This window comes from Arvicanthis niloticus, chromosome 20, assembly GCF_011762505.2.
Source record: "Arvicanthis niloticus isolate mArvNil1 chromosome 20, mArvNil1.pat.X, whole genome shotgun sequence".
In the NCBI taxonomy this organism is placed as follows: domain Eukaryota; kingdom Metazoa; phylum Chordata; class Mammalia; order Rodentia; family Muridae; genus Arvicanthis; species Arvicanthis niloticus.
Window position 1 is genome coordinate 21,473,654 of NC_047677.1, and position 17,278 is coordinate 21,490,931.

Below are 17,278 nucleotides of genomic sequence, written 5' to 3' on the forward strand. Positions count from 1 at the left end.
AGATTGATAAACAGATACTTACTCTAAAATAAATGGACCAATAGACAGGTTCAGCCTGGCTAATAGTACTTAGTATCATGGAAGTAGTTTACTGTGTGTGGAGACACAACACTGAGAAAGAAACTCAAAAGAGTTATTGTTACAATTATCTTCTTTATCAGAACAGAAGTTCTATACAGAGGATACTGCAGACCACGTATCACATCGTTCTGGGTCAATTTCAGAAACAGGAATGGTTCTTTGGTCATGTGAAAAAGAGAAATGATTATCTCTCCCAGGCAGAATGAAGCTATGGGAGCCTGTCAGCAGGGCCAGATAAACAGAGAAAGTGACAGTTCATCTGAATCTTAGCTATGTCACACAACTCTTTATTCCAGGGTGTGAGGGGTAAAAGAAGAACAGCAAAATGATATTTTCTTTTCCTAGCAAGTAGTCTATTATAGCATAGTGAGTACATCTGCTTTAAAAGACACTTGAAAATACTTTAACAATTTCATGTACATGTAGTTATCTTTGTCTGGAGTCCATGGTGTTTTCTTGGAAACTATTAGAGCAGAAAAAAGATCTCATTTTAGTTTTCTGCAGACATTTTAAAGTTTTGTAAAGGCAAATAACACTTTATCTACTAGAAAAGTTTTTCTTGTATTTATTCTAGTTTCTAGGGTGTAAAGGATCAAAAGCAGTAGATACAAATAAAGAGATATATAAATGGACTTTTTAATTGATTAATTTTTAATTGATTATTTAAAACACAGGTGTTATTGGTTTCTGGCTAGGCATTCAGTACCCTCCTTTCAAGTCGATACATAACTCTCGATCCACTTTCAAGGTGTTGCTGAGTAGCCTCTGAGTTTTGAAGACGTAAAGGCAGTATGGCAGTTCAATTGGGGTCCTTTTGACTAGAGGGCTGAATGATTAAGTTGGTCACTTGTAAAAATATATTGATTTCTCGATATTCTTTTAGGAAACAATTTTTCTTGCCTGAAACCCTGTGTCAAGACATTCTATTTGGAATTTCTTCTTCTCCCAGAGGGGCATGACACAGCTATCAACAATTGAAATGAAGATGTAACAATGAGACTAAAGACTATCAAGACGTTGTTTTATTAGACCTCTGGCACAAATATGAGTTTTGCAGTTTTTTTTTTTTTTTTAATGTTTGGAAGGTTATAAGGTAAATATATTTCATATTTGTACACATGACCCATACTACTGACGAGTGCACATTATACTATATTAAATTGGCCTTTTACAGAGAAGAGAGAGAGAGAGAGAGAGAGAGAGAGAGAGAGAGAGAGAACACATAGTCTGAACCATTCAAGCAACCAATATTTTAGTCAAGTGGAAACCTATTGTTTAAATTTAGTGACCAGTTTTTGTTTTAGATATTCTTCTATGTCAGGATAGGTGATTGTTTTTTCCTCAAATACATTTTTTGTTGTTGTTAGAAGTGAAAAACATGAGAATTAAAAAAAAAAAATCTTAGAAAAGAATTGTTGAGTATTGGTAAATTAAATTTTCCCACTGTTAAAATTTTATTTATATCTGTATTTTTTCTTTGAGAAAAAATATCATTGCTAACATAAATAAATAATAAATGAAATAAAACAAATAAATAAAGTATCATTGCTAAGATAGCATTTCATATATTTTGCACATTCTATGATAGTCTAAGCTTCATTTTAGTTATCTTCATTTACAGGAAATGAAACATTTAGAATACTCAATTTTCCAGGTTACTTTTTCTACAACCATGGGTGCCTAATGACAAATTCTCTAAACTAAACCAAAGAAGAAGTTCCTATGGAAGGTTAGTCATTTTTTTTTTCTCTTTTTAAAAGTGGGTAAGAAACCTACTTTTAAAGGGCTCCCATGGGAGCTCCCAAACATTTTAGGCTGTTGCCAGGCAATAGGTTGCTCTCCACAAATAGGCAGTGAGGCCCCATTGCTGAAAACAACATTGACTCAACTCATTAACCATGGAGAAATCAAACTGGTGACTCCACGGACTTCACCCTTAATTCTTAGGGTCAGTGTTACAGGAAGTTACTCTGCCTACCAGCGAAAGAGAAACAAACATCAGGGCAGCCACAAATCCTTCAGTCTGCAATGATGCACTGGTAGCAAATGATATGGTGGGGCACTGGTGGCACAAGATGTATGGAAGTAACCAATCAACATCTTATTAACTTAAGGTCTACTCCATGACATAGAGAGACCCAGAAATGCTTAGGTGACCAGCTACCAGAGACTATATAAACCAAGGACCTAGGAAAAAACCATTGTGTGTGTGTGTGTGTGTGTGTGTGTGTGTGTAGCAATAAAATGACTTTTAATCACATTCTTCTATATTCATAGCTTAATGTTTTTCTTACTATCATTAAAGAAGATGCTTCTCATAGCAGATGTGAACAAATAGAAACCCATAACCAGACATTATGTAGAGAGTGAGAGATCTTGAAACATTCAGCCTTAACTAGGATATTTGTATCTAATCCTTCTTCTCACATCTCCAGGAATTTTGTAGAAGAGGGTGGAAAAAGAGTATAATTGAGAAGGAATAGAAAACACCAAGAAACAAGTCTTCCTAAACCAGCAAGATCAATGCACATGAGAACTAACAGAATGATGGAGCATGCAAAGTGCCTGCAGGGATATGTACCAGGTCTTCTGTTTCCATTTACTATTTTCATAGAATTCTTTAGTGTGTGAATGAGTGGGTCTCTGACTGCTGTGTATTCTCTTGGGCTCTTATGTTTGTCTTGTTCTTACTATATTTGATTTTGTTACATTTTATTATTCCTTAGAAGCCTGTTTGTTTTATAGTGAGAGATGAAGAAAACTATTGGACATGGATGAAAGAGGAGGTGGGGAAAAGTAGAAATGGCAAGTCTGTAAGCTCTTAGCCTTTGTAAAATGGAATCATCTGCAAGCCCTGATCCTGAACGCTACAGCTTCTAACCTCTATCTGGTAACCTAGGCCTAGAATATTCCATGTTCTGAGGCTTCCTGCTGAATAAACTCACTCTTTTCCTCTTTTTCTGAACTGCTTGGCTGGCTCAATACAGCTTTTCTGGCTCAAACTTCTTTCCGAAATGAGTGATCCAAATTGGCTTCTTTTAGCTTCTGCCTGGATTAGTCTGCTCAGAAAAAAAACTGTCCCTCAACTGCTCTGAACTGTACCAAACTCAGTTCATTCTCTCTTCCCCAAGGCTCTTTAAGTAGCATCTCTTTCCTGTTTGTTGTCATGAGAGTCAGTGATATCCAATGTCTGACTCCTGTTAAATCTTTCTCTGAATCATCACTCTGTCTGCCTCTTAATTAGACTTCATTGTTTGGGATTAACTAGAAGCTTGTCTGAATTCTAGGCAGAGAAACTTAAGGTGTATAGTATGTCTGCATTCCAGTTGTATCATATCTGAATGTGATCTCTTGCCAGAGTAGCCATGTTTCTGGCTTAAAATTTCTCCACAAGTATTCTCTTGTTAACTTGTGTGTTAATAATGTGTTAACTTGTGTGAAAATAATGATTTCATCATCATCTAGATCAACTTAAAATGTATTCAAATGAACACAAATCTTAAAACTTAACATGACTAGCAAAGAAAAATTTAACCAAAATACTCTTTCTCAGCTCTACTCTCTCATCACTAAGTAATTTCTCATGGCCATCAGTTTGCTTTCTACTAAATTGTGTGATAGTTTTGGCACTCTCGCAAAGAATTAGCTCAGTATTGAGTGCTTGGAGCTAGCAGTAAGGTTATTCTTACAATATTTGCTCTGATATACAAACATATTTGATAATTTAGGATATGAATTTTGTTTACTGTTTTTAATACTTCTAATAAACTACAGAATACAGTGAGTTACACAATTCTTAGAATTCAACCTATAAAAACAAAATTATTTCCAAGGAAAACTGCATTTCCCCTGATGTTGACTCCATGTCTTCATTAAGCATATGGCAATTAGAGCCAAACAAGTACAGAGCAATGGAGAGAAATATCATGAAAAAGGAACAGAACATATGCAGAAACTAAAAGACAAAAAACGGACTAAGATTTGCCATGTTCCAGAAGCAAGACTTAGCCATTGCAATCAGGAACTCAAACCAACTGCTTTCACTGGTCTGTTCAAAAATTTAGGGCTTGCTAGTACTTGCTACTGAATTATTTGCTACTAATATATTCAGGGACAAAGTGAGTCATTGCCTTCTGTTTTGCAAAAACTGATAACTCCACGGAGTTCCAGTGTGGGTAGCTCCAATCCCGAGATCACACAGACATCCCTGGCTAAACTAAATGTGTAATAACAACATCAAAAAGCAAAATTATGAATGTAGGAAAGTGACATTGGAGCTAGGGTACAGCTCATAGTGAAGGGAGGCAAGAGAAAATGTGGAACAGTCATCAGGCTTTGCTCTAGTCATGTATGAAATTGTCATGGAACAAATATCATTCATAAAAGAGAGTTAAAGAAGATTAGAGTGTGAATGTGTCACATTGACCTAGTTCCTCCTGTGATCTGGTCAATGTAGAGCGTAATGCTCGGAATGTGGTTGAGTTAAGCGTTTGTTTGAATTTCCTGTCCCCAGCTCAGAAGTTCAGTGAGGTTGAGGACACAAAGCCTTTGATTTTTGAATCTGACTTCAGGCATATTCTATCTCAGGGAAGGAGGAATTCCTGTCCTGACTTTTCTCTGAATGCTGTTTCTCTCACTTACTCTAATTTCCATTTCTCACTTCTTTGTTTCCTTTCTTCTCCTCTACATCTTGCAAATTATTTGCCTTATATTCACTTAGGATATTTTCATCCTGTCTCATTTGCGTGTGTTATTCTTTTTCTCTTCATAACATAAATAAAATTTTATTTGAATTCATGTTATTTTCCTGATAACTTCTGTAGTTGTTGAGCTGCCATAGAAAAATGTAAGTTGGTGAGCTTTTCTGAAGACTTTAAGAGAAGCGCCACGAACTTCTGGTTCTCCTTTCCTGCAAAATGATGAATTGCATTGTTTCCTGAGAATTATCTTGCAAGAGAATACTTAAGCGATACAAAAAGGGGATACCCCAAAAGGAATGACAACTAATGTTTCAGAAAGACACAGTACAGTAGCTTCACACTATATAGGATGCACCCCTGCTTGCCAAAGAAGATCTTTAAAGTAATTTCTTACACAATTTTCATCTCTCCCTCATAAATTGGAAGATGATAGGGGAGTCACGGTTCCTTTAACATTTTCCTTGCCATTGTAGCAATTTAAAAGCAAATCAAATGTAAGCCCAAATAAGCTGACCAAGCCCCTTTAAACATCCTTTGTATTTATTAAATAGAACCACAAATATCCAAGCACAAAGCATGATCTTTTAAACAGTTTGTCCAGATGTGTAGAAATATTTTGAAAATGGGTGGACAGGAATACTCCCTAATTATAGACTCATGGTTTGGCATTAGGTCATGATCTTATTAGATGAGGAGAATTCTAGTTACAGAGTAAAAACATAACAAAATGATAATGTTATGCTTGGAAACATGCTTTGTAGGTAAGTACTTGTGAGGGAAATCACTGAGAACTTCCTTGGAATTTTTCTGGAAACAAATACTATTCTCCAAACAGGTTTCTTTTTCTTCCTTTTGAGATTTTTGAAGAATGAAGTGTAACTGAAGCATAAAGACAGCTGCAAACGCATGCGGAGTATGTAAAAATTCAAATTATTATTTGTTTTCATTATTGTAAAATTATTAGAGGATCTTTTATTTGATTAGAAAAATCTTAGCAATATTTTATTAATATTTATATTTTATCCTATGTATGTGTACCACTTACATGCCTGGTACCTACTGAGGCCATAAGATGGTTTCTGATTCTCTGGAACTGGAATGATAGATGGTATGAGTGTTGATGTTAATGTTGGAAACTGAAGAGTACTAGTTCTCTGTGAGAGCAGGCATTGCTTTTAGCCAAACTGCTAAGGCATCTGTGTCCAGTCTCATGATGACTTATTTCTATATATTCCATATTAAATAAAACTGAATTTCTTAGAGAGTTCTAAGAATTAAAAAACAAAAGAATAAAGCTTTCAACAGAAAAAAAACTGTAGCATGAAATTTTTTCTCCCTCTCAGAATTATATGAATGATTATTTAACAATGGATAATGGAGGGTAAGTTGTGACTGTGTCAATTAATAATACTCACTTTTATTTCTCCACTGTGCCTACTGAATTTCAGAACTTTGAGTGCACAGAAATTATGGAACTAAGAGTACTCTTTGTTCTCAAGTATGCCTATCAGAATTTAATGATGGGCATTGCTCCTAAATTTCTTCTAGTATTACATTTTTTTAAAAGGTAAGTTCCTTAAGAAGAAAATGTAAATAAGTACAAGACATGCCAATTAAGAACATGCATTAATAATATTAATAATAATTCATACATTAAGGAAAATTGAAGTCAGGAAACTTAAATTTTCAAATCAATATGTAGTTTTAATCTAGTATGGTTAGGCGAGTGTTGTAATTTTTTAACCTTTTGATTTTTATCCAGTCTGTTTCAAAATATATTTTCCAAGAAAACATAATGATAAAAGAATGTCCATGGAGAAAAACTAATGGTGTAGCTGCAAGGAGCACAGAAACTAACAGGAAAGAAGAGTGTATTGTTATGTATAAGAGAAACTATGAAGTGAGGGAAAGCTACCCGTGACAGACACAGGCTTCCATCTGCAGGGCCATGAATAGTGCAATGGATGCAATATGGTTTATTTTTCAAGTAAGATGGGTAAAATGCAACTCAGTGTTAGTATTTATACATGATAGCTTGCAGATAATTTATTAACCATTTTCTTCATATGTAGCACATCATTTTATTCATTAAAGAGCATTTTAACTGTTTTCAGTTCTAACTTAAAGATAATTTCCCCTCTGCTGTACCTTTATATTAGATCACCATGTGAGGAACAAAAGTCTTTAATAGTCAGTCTGTTATGGGATGTGTTAAACAAATTCTCCCTTTTTAAACACCTGCCAAGACGACCCAGAGATGAATTTCTTCATTGAAAAGAAAGTTTAGCTATCTTTGTCTTCACAGATTAGCACGACTTCCCCTTTTAATCTAATATATAACTTCATATATTTTTGCAAGAAACTCAGTTTCACATACATTGGGGCATTGAAATATACTTGGTTTATCTTGCAAATAATTTTCTACAGATATTGAGGGGTTGTAATTTCTCATCTAGCTTCCCGTTTGAAAGCTGACATTTTTACTCAGTAAACCTTTTTAGTAGTGAACCTGTAAGACTGTTTACTTAATTTTTATTTGTTTCTGCTTTGTAGCATTAAGCACAGATGTCCTCTGCATGAATTGTTAATTTTACATCCAAGTACTTCATTTTGAATAATGTTTACATTACTACAATTCGTTTCCATGTAATCGACATTATAATATAGAAATATTAATTTTCAAATCTTGGTTTATTGTTTTACTTGTAAAATGGCTTATGTTAAGCATTCATAGCATCATGTTTGATATATAAGTACAATATAAAATTATTAGCATGATCAAGGTATATAATATATTTATTACATCACAGTGTTTTGTCTACAGTGAGAGAAGCTTAAGATAGTGGGTACAATACAAATCATTAGAGTCACTACCCTGTAGAGTAGATCACTGTAATTTAGATATGCCATTTAAATGAGTGTAAGGCTCTTCAAATAACTCCCTAACCCTTGCCTTGCTACTCCTGCATTCTGTAAGTGGTTGTACTTTCTACTCTTTTCATAATCTCTATATCTATATCCTCTCTCTTGATTTTCATATTATTCTTTAATTCAAAATAGTTTTGTTTTCCGAATAATATAGTGTGATTATGGTTCCTCCATCCTCCCATTCCTCTCAGGTCCTCCCCACCTCACTTACCATCTAAATCCACCCATTTTTGTTTTTCATTCGAAAACAATCAGGCCTCTAAGAAACAATAGTAACATAAAATATATAATAAGATAAAACCAAAGCAAACACATTAGAATAGGAGAAAACAAGTAAACTGAAGAAAAAGAGCCCAGGAAAAGAAAAGGGACAAGAAATTGATAGAGACCAGAGGCCCATTGGTTCACACATTCAAGAATACCATATAAATACAAAAATGAAAAAAAAAAGCATATATATTTTCATACATTTTCATTCACAAATAAGTATAAATTGGAGATTGCTTTTGGATGAAGTATGGGGGCACATGTCCACTTCTTGAGCTTTAGAATACTAACTGGAGCAGACCCAGTGCATACTGGCTCAGCCTCTGTGAGTTCATACACTGACCCTGTTAATTTAGAGGACCTTGTTTTTTTGGTGTTCTCTATCTGCTTTGGCTCTTACAGGTTTTCTGCCTCCTCTCCCACAGGTATCCCTGATCCCTAAGGGCCAGGGTAGGTAGGGCTAGTAGAGACATCCTATTTATCACTAAGGTGTTCAAGATGTCTCATACTCTGCATATTGCTTGGGCATGAGTCTCTGTGTTCTTATATTCTGTAGGAGAAAATTTCTCTGGAGATCACTGAGCAAAGCACTGATTTATTTGTACAACAGAGAATGTTATTAGATGTCTCTCTCTTTTTTTTTTTTTTAAATGTTTCTTGCTTTTTATTTTTTAGAACAGTAGTATTTTGTTTTACTCTAGGTTGCTACACTATCGAGTCTCTGGTTCTTGTTTACCCAAGTCGTGTTGGGTATAGGCCTCATCTCTTGAACTTTGTTTTATGACAAATCAGATAGACGTTGCTTTTTCCAACAAGTTCTGTGCCACCACTGCACTTCCCTATCTTGTAGGTGTGACATCACTGTAAATCAAAGAGGCTTTAGCAGGGTTGGTACTCCTGTACCAAATATGCCAGAGTTTGTGGATGAAGACTCTATGTAGGTACCAGTTCAACTTCACCATGTTCAATGAGTTGTGTAGGTATTCTCTTCAACAATAAGGCCTTTGTATCAGTGTGGGGAGAGCAAACTTTAGCCTTGGCAACAGCTAGCATTGTTAGGGTTTCCCTTTAGCTAACAATGTAATTAGATATAGCCAAATCCCAGTATTGGAAGTTTCATTTGGTGACATGAAATATCTACTTGGGATATTGTATCCTCCATTTCTTAGAAATTTCATTGAGCTCACCTTAATATATATGTTTCTCTGGTCATTTGAAAGAAAATAACTCCCATAGTCTCATATGGAAGGGCACTGTTAGGAAATGTGGCCTTCTTGAAGTAGGTTTGGCCTTGTTGGAGGAAATAGGTCACTGGGTGTGAATTTGAGATCTCAGAAGTTTCAGTCTGGCTAGGGTATCTCAGTCTCCCTTCTGCTATCTGTATACAAAGCTATAGATCTGCTTTGCCAGTACTCTGCCCTCACTCTTTCATGCTTCCTGCTATGATGATAATGGACTAATAGATAATTGCAGGCCAACTCCAGTTAATTTTCTTTATAAGAATTGGTCATGGAGTGTCTTCACAGCAATGAAATCTTAATGAGACTGTTTCAATACTTCCTTTCAAATGGTCTTTAGTTTTAAAACTCTTTCTATGTATTCCTTCCACCTTTCCTATCTTGATTCTCTGGTCCTCACATGATTCACTCATTCCAACCATTCTTATTCATCATAACTATTGATTCTATTTCACTTGCCTACAGAGATCTATCTTCAGGTTGTTATTTCAATTTTCTTATACCTGTTGAGACTTGCTTTGTGTCTAACTATATGGCCAGTTTTGGGAGAACGTTCCATGGGCTGCTGAGAAGAAGGTATATTTTTTTGTAATTGAGTGAAATATTCTATAAACATTTGCTAGGTCCATTTGAATCATATTTTCAGTTAGCTGCAGCATTTCTCTGTTTAGTTTTACCTGGTTGACCTCTCTGTTGTTAAGAGTGGGACATTGAATTCTCTCTCTATCAGCATGTGAGTAGAAAATGGAATTTAAGCTATAGATGCATTTCTTTTGTCAAAATTGGGTGCCATTGCATTTGGTGCACGATGTTAAGAATCTCCATGTCCTCTTGGTGGAATTTTTCTTTGATGAGTATGTAGAGTCTTGATTAGTTTTGATTTAAAGTTCATTTTGCAAGATATTAAAATGGCTATACTGACTTGGTTTTAGGCACACTTGCTTGTAATATACTGTTCTATCTTTTTACCCTCATATGATAACTGTCCTTGATTTTAATGTGGTTTTTGGATGTTGACAGAAACCTTTTATCATGAATCCATTTTCACAGGTATTATGTTAGTCTGTATCTTTTTACTTACTAATTGACTTGAAAGTTGCCACTGAGTAGAATTTGTTTATTTAAACTATTTTTGTTGTTGTTGTTGTGATTGGTGGTGGTGGTAGTGTGTGTGTGTGTTTGTGTTTTTCCCTTCATTTCCTTTCTTTGCATACACTACTCTGTTATTATTTATTCCTTGCGTTTTTATAGATATGGCTCACTTTTTAATGTTGAAGTTTGCCTTCTAGCATATTATATAAAGTTGAATTTGTAGATTATATACTTATTAGAATTTTTTTATACCCATCAAATTAGATTGAAAACTTTGCTGTGTATACTAGTCTATCCTGGCATTTATGGTTTCAGTCTAATAGTTTGTAGACCTCTAAGGCCCTTATGGTTTTTGAGTTTTCATTAAATCAGGTGTCATTCTAATAGGTCTGCTTTGATATATTGCTTGGTCCTTTCCTCTTACAGCTTTGAAGAGCTTTTAATCTTTATTTGTTCTCTACCCTTGGCATTTTATTTAGTACATCCCAAGGGGATTTGTATTTCTGGTCCAATCTATTTGGTACTCTATATGCTTCTTGTATACGGATAAGTATCTCTCTTAAGGTTTGGAAATTTTTCATTTATGATTTTGTTGAAAATATTTTCTATTCATTTGATATGGATTTCTTTTCTTTTGTCTTCATATAATTTGTAGATTTTTGTCTTTTTATATTGTCCCAGACTACCTGGGTATTTTATGCCTGGAGGTTTTTCAATTTAACATTTTCTTTGATGAAGGGATCTACTTTTCTATCTTGTCTTCAATTCCAGAAATTCTTGTTAGGTTTTAAATCAATGATCTCTAACCCTAACCCTGCTAGTATACAGGCAATCCCACTGGTCTGCTCTCAGAAACCTAGCAACTACTTATATCGTGATCTGCTGCTTCGAGGTATGCCAGATGTGTGTTGCTGATCTCTCTCTCCCTCTCCCCCTCCAACTCTCTCACCTTTCTTCTCCCCCTCCTTTCTCACTGCATTCCTGCTCTCTGTGCTCTTTATGTTCTATCTGTATGTATGTATGTCTATCTGTGCTTGTCTCTTTCTACACATGCTCTCTCTTGTTCCCTCTGTGTTCTTTCTCATTCTGCCCTCATGTTTTTCTCTCTTTTTTCTGCCCCTCTCTGTCTCCCTACCTACATGGCAACTTCTCTGGCCTCCTTCTCTGAAATTAGTGCACCTGACAGTGACCTGCCCCAAATAAACCTGTTTTTACATGTTTAATTTAGCTTGAATTGACTTATTACATCAATGAAAAAAAAACATATTAGTTCTAGCTTCCATTTCTTGTATTCTGTGGGTGAGACTTGACTCTAAAGTTCCTAAAGTTTTTATTTCCATATTTTCCTCAGTTTGGGCTTTCTTTATTGGTTCTATTTCCAGTTTCAGGTCTTGAATTGTTCTATTCATTTCTTTTCACTGACTGTTTTTGCTTTCACAGATTTCTTTAAGTGATGTGTTTATTTCAAAAATAAGGAATTCTAAATCCTTTATGTTCCTTGTCTTGTGCTTCAGCTATGTTGCAGTTCTAGGAACCTACTACAATATGATTTCTGGGTTCTAATTGAGACATACTGTCCTCGATGGAGTCTAGGCTTTGCATTTGAAATTCTAGGTGTTGCTATTATTGTTTTCATTTGGAGGGTTGAGTGGGATACTGAACTTATCTGTTGCCTTCTCTGCTTTTTTCAAGGCTATGGTGGCTGTATGTTGCCTAATAGGGAATTTTATCACTCTGGAAGATGTAGCCATAGGGATTTTAGATAAGTTGAAAGAAGCACCTGGCATATAAGTGCAGCATTTTTAGACAAACCAGATAGCTCTAGGGTGACATCCAGTAGAGGAGGCTAAATAGTTAGTGAAGGTAGAGGAGAGAACAACTGAAGAGGTAGACTGGTAGAAACTTCTGGGAAATGGGAGAGTTCTAGTAAAGGCAGGCATAAGTGTCTTAGTAGGGAGTGGTGAGCATGCAGGAGGGTGGAGCTGGTCCAGGAGCCAGAGAAACTGAGAGAACACTTACTGAGTAGACAAGGAAAAACTAGGTAGAGGGAGATAAGAAACTGGTCCATGTGGCAGGTGCTCAGGAGGATATAGCAGGCTCTAGGAGCCAGAGAGACAAAGAAATGCCATGATTCTCAGTGGAAAAGTATACCGGGTAGAAAGAAGTGGTTGAAGAGGCTTAATCTAGAATTGTGAGTCAAATATGGTGAGTGGCAGAATCCAGCAGAAGGAAATACTCTTAGGGGAATCAAATCAGCAGCTGGTTTGAAAAAGAGAAACTTAGTCCCTTAGAAGGGGGTTCATATCTGCCTCTACTAGTTTTCGAGCACTAGATGAATGAAATGAAGATAAGACTTCTCCAATGTATGATTAAGGAGAAGGTTTTGGCTTTTTTTATTGTAGATATGAGGGAGAGAACAGCTAAAGGAATATAGAATAGAAATAAAAGAGAAAGTAGTAGACTAGACATAGCCAACAGCGTGGACTCTGCCATAATGGTGGAGAGCAAAAAAGAAGGACCAAAGAAGAGGGTCAAGAAAAGGGGGCGGGGGTCAAGCTGACCAAGAGAGTATGTGCCTGAAACCACACAGTTATATAGAAATAAAAAGCTATCAGAACACGAGCTCATAAGATGGAGAAGTTTAGGGCTAGAGGAAGAACACCAGATGAATGAAGTGAAGGAAAGATTTTGCAAATTATTTTGAAAAGTAGAATCAGCTCCATATGCTGAGTGTGCTATATCTAATTAATCAGTTGAACTTAGTTCTTGCTTCTGTTTTAAGTATGAAATACAAGGAAATTTTTAAAAAATACTAATTTATTTGTTCACACTTGGATAGCTAATTGGTGGTTATTCTTAGTCTTTCCTTTTGTGTTATCCAATACATAGTAACCAGAAAATGAATCTATAAACTGACCACATCTTCACTAATCATTGTTTCTTAAGGATATACATGACTTTGAAATTTGTATTGTTAGAGAAAAAGATTTTATCATCGTTTCTTCATTTGTTGAAAAATTCTATATTAAAAATTATAGTATTGTTAATGTGATAGCCATTTTTTTTTCAGTAAACTTGAATTTTTAAAAAACAAATATAAGGTTTTCAGAACTCAAACTCATTCTCTTTATTTTATAAAGTAAACATTCATTGCCAACTATTATCAAATTAAATTAGAGAAAAATTTTAAGTCACCCAATTTTATATAGTTTATAAATTAATCAATTAGATTTTTAAACCAAGCTCAACTCCTTCCAAAAGCTATGACATTTGGAGAGGAGCCAGATGGCCCATTAGAGAACAATCTAACCCACACTAACATTACTGTGGAATTATAGCAGCAGATCCACATTGTGGTTAATGAGGTCAGATAGCATTTTCAATGGTGAACATTAAATTACAATTTCATATATTTTAATACTTTCTAATGTTTGCTAACCTCTTAGCATGCCCCCCTGTATTATTTTAGAGCATTTAACATATGCAGAATTACTTGCTTATGATCATAAGTCTATAAGGAATTACTATGCTAAACATCTGCATTTCTGATATATTTTCCTTAATTTCAGATGCTATTGCAAACATGGAAGGTGACTACTAGTTTTTTTTTTTTTTGATCTTCCAGATGTGTGTGATCAGACATGCTGCAACAACATGCACATTCTTCCAATTTTCCTGTTTGCTGACACATGAAGCATGGAGAAGGCAATGTGTTATTATGCAAATCTTTGTTCTTTGGAAATTATATCAAGAAAAAAAACCTTTTGGACTATTGCCTGAACTTGCCATAATAAGCAAAAATAATTTAGAAAATGATTCTGACTACGAGTGATTAACTGGATTTAATTTCTAGACTTATATTTGCTTATTACCACAATAATTATTTGATAATTATCCTGAATTGCCCAGTCACAATTTATCACATCTATGTTATTTTCTTACTGTGTCAACAAAAATATATTTAGTTATTGAGGAATTTAATATTGGATTCAGAACTTTGATACTGAACTTATCAAAATATTAAAAGTTGGAACTTTTAAAGGAGAGAGGGAGGCATGTTTTTGTAGGTAATAGTATTTAATTAAAATGCGGTGTGTATAGGTGTGAGATATAATTGTGTGCATTGTATTTGTGTTCAAATTACAGTTTAAAGTATTTTATAATGATAATTAAACTCTCAAAATTAGTATAGAATTAAATATATTTTAATGTATTTTTTAAAGATTTCTTTGAATTACATTCATCTCTCTCTTTGTGTGTGTGTGTGTGTATGAGAGAGAGAGAGAGAGAGAGAGAGAGAGAGAGAGAGAGAGAGAGAGAGAGAGAGAGAGAGAGCATATGCACTTGAATACTGTTTTCTGCAATGGCCAGAAGTTGCTGGATTCACTGGAGCCGGAGGTATAATCAGCTATGAGCCTGCAGGCATGGATACTTGGAACAAACTTAGATCTTCTGCAAGAACAATGTGCATTTTTAACTACTGAGCCCTCTCTCCAGCCCCTACATTTTTATTTTTATTTTTTTTGTAAAAGAGAAAACAAAGCATTTGGATTGAATATTTGTAGTTGTATCAAATGATAGTGGAGATAAAATGTCATTGTCCCAAAGGTGATTCTAAAACTACTTTAGCAACAATACTGCAAGTAAGCCTGTCAAACACCTTACACTCAGAGAATCACACAACCAACCTCCTAATGAAGGTGACTTTGAACTTTTGATTTTTTTACTTATTGTTGTCAATATAAATTATGTATACAACACAGGCTTCTACAAAAGGCTTTTTAACTGATTATTACTAGAGGCAGGAAGAAATAGATTATATTTGCACAGCATTATCAGATTTTATCCAGCATAAACAGTAGCCAGCACACAGTTTCTTGGCAAATCGTAGATACATTAAAAAAAATAACAATTTATTATTAGGTATATATTCCTCCTTTTATGAGTTATCATTCAGTAATGTGCTATTCTTTGAGATTTAAACACTCAAATTCCAACATCTCTTTTGAGTGACATCAGTGCCCTAGAGATCTCTACTCCCTTCTGAAATGCAGCAGAAATTAATTCCTTGTCTATTTGAGCTTTTTGTAGCTATGATCATATGACTCCAACCTCTTTTTTATGCTCATCTTACTCTTAACTCTTCTCTTTCAAGGCTTCCTTTGCTTTTCTCATTAGTAAACAACAAAAACAATGACAACAATAACAACAAAACCATTGCATTTATTATGCTTCAAATTGCCTACCTGCCTCACTTTTTCATCTACTAAGTCCTTTTTGTTCAGGAAACAACCATCACTGGATTCATATATTATTGTATCGATGTCCTTGATATTACTTATTCTACATGTTAGTATGACTTTCATATCATTTTTAGTTCTCTGGGGCTATTTGTGTCTGTTGAGTTTAAACCATACTAAATTAAATGTAGTAATATATGAATCTATCTATGTCTTCTTATTTTCTAAAGAATTCTATTTCTGATGGGTATATAAATATTTGTACTTAAATGAACAAATCTTTTTTTTTCCTTTTTGGTGTAACCAGGATACGTTTGAATACAATCAGTTTGTTAGTTTGTTTGTTTTTTTAACATCAGGGACAAGATTCTAATAATACATAGTTTATTGTCTTCTATCATAATCCGCATAATGTGTGGTCAATGCAAAAGATTTGAAAATTTACAATAACAAGAAAATGGAAAAGTGCTAATCACCTAAAATTCTATTCTTCAAATGGAAGCTTTACTTGGAGATAGTTTAATATATTTAAGTTGGTGAGCAAGCACATGCTGTTCTTTACTCACGTTTCTGAACAAAGTTCATAACTTGAACTTGGGTTAAGAATTTTTATGTCTAGTCATACTAGAACAAGCAAAGAAAAATTGATGTACCTAACTTCTCACTATCTGATATCAATCTAATCTACATTTCAGAGAAATACTAGCTTTCTGTTTTGAATACTGTGTAACACTCTTCAAATAAAAATATAGAGTTACTATTTTACTCTGTAGGAATATTCTATGACCATGACTTTCTTTTCCCAAGCTTTTGATCTTCCATTTGAATATTGGAATTGCCAAGATCTGTAGTAACTGTAAACTTTACAAACTTTTCCCAGTTTTAAAAAATTGTGTTGTATATAATTACAAATGATGCATTTCTCAGCACATTCAAAATATTCTACTTTAACATTTACTCTAAGATTTTAAAGAAATGAATAATTATGCCACTATGTTGAAACTGATTAAAATGAGAAACTAACTATAGTGGATGAGAAAACAATGAAGACCCAACCTTGGCACACTGAGCGTCCTAGTCTGATCTTCTTTTAATACCAAGAATGAGGATGGAAAACCATGGAAAAGACAAAGCTACACTAAAGGGCACCATTTCTAGATTTACTCTGCATCTTCAAGTCCTCATTACACTAAAAGAAGAATCCAGACAAATGATCTAAAAGGACCATGCTCTGTTTTAGGAGTGTTGAGGGAAAAGAAGGAGGTTGTACAATATAAGACTGTGAAACATAACACACCAAACGAAAGACAATCAAAGTAATAGAAAAATTAAGATTAAATTTGCATTACAATTTTTGTTATTAAAATTTTTGTTTCTATTTTTATTTATTAAAATAACTTTTAAAAATGCTTATTTCATGCTAGTAGACAAGGTGAAGCATATTCTAAAGAAAACCAAGTAAAACCAGAGGCAGAACCAGTTTTGGATACAATATAAAACATAAAATTTTGATACAGAATTTAAAGAAGCACAATTTATGTATAAAAGTGTCTAATTTAGCAATATCCAGTCGTAGATAGCCATATAAATAGATGAAAGCAAATTTGAATATATTCAAAAATGTGTGTAAAGAGTAAAGTTTAGAAAACATTAAAATGACCTCTGATGAAAGCTGAACACACCAAGGAAGAAATTGTTGAATTTGATGACACATCAATGAAAACTTTTTAAA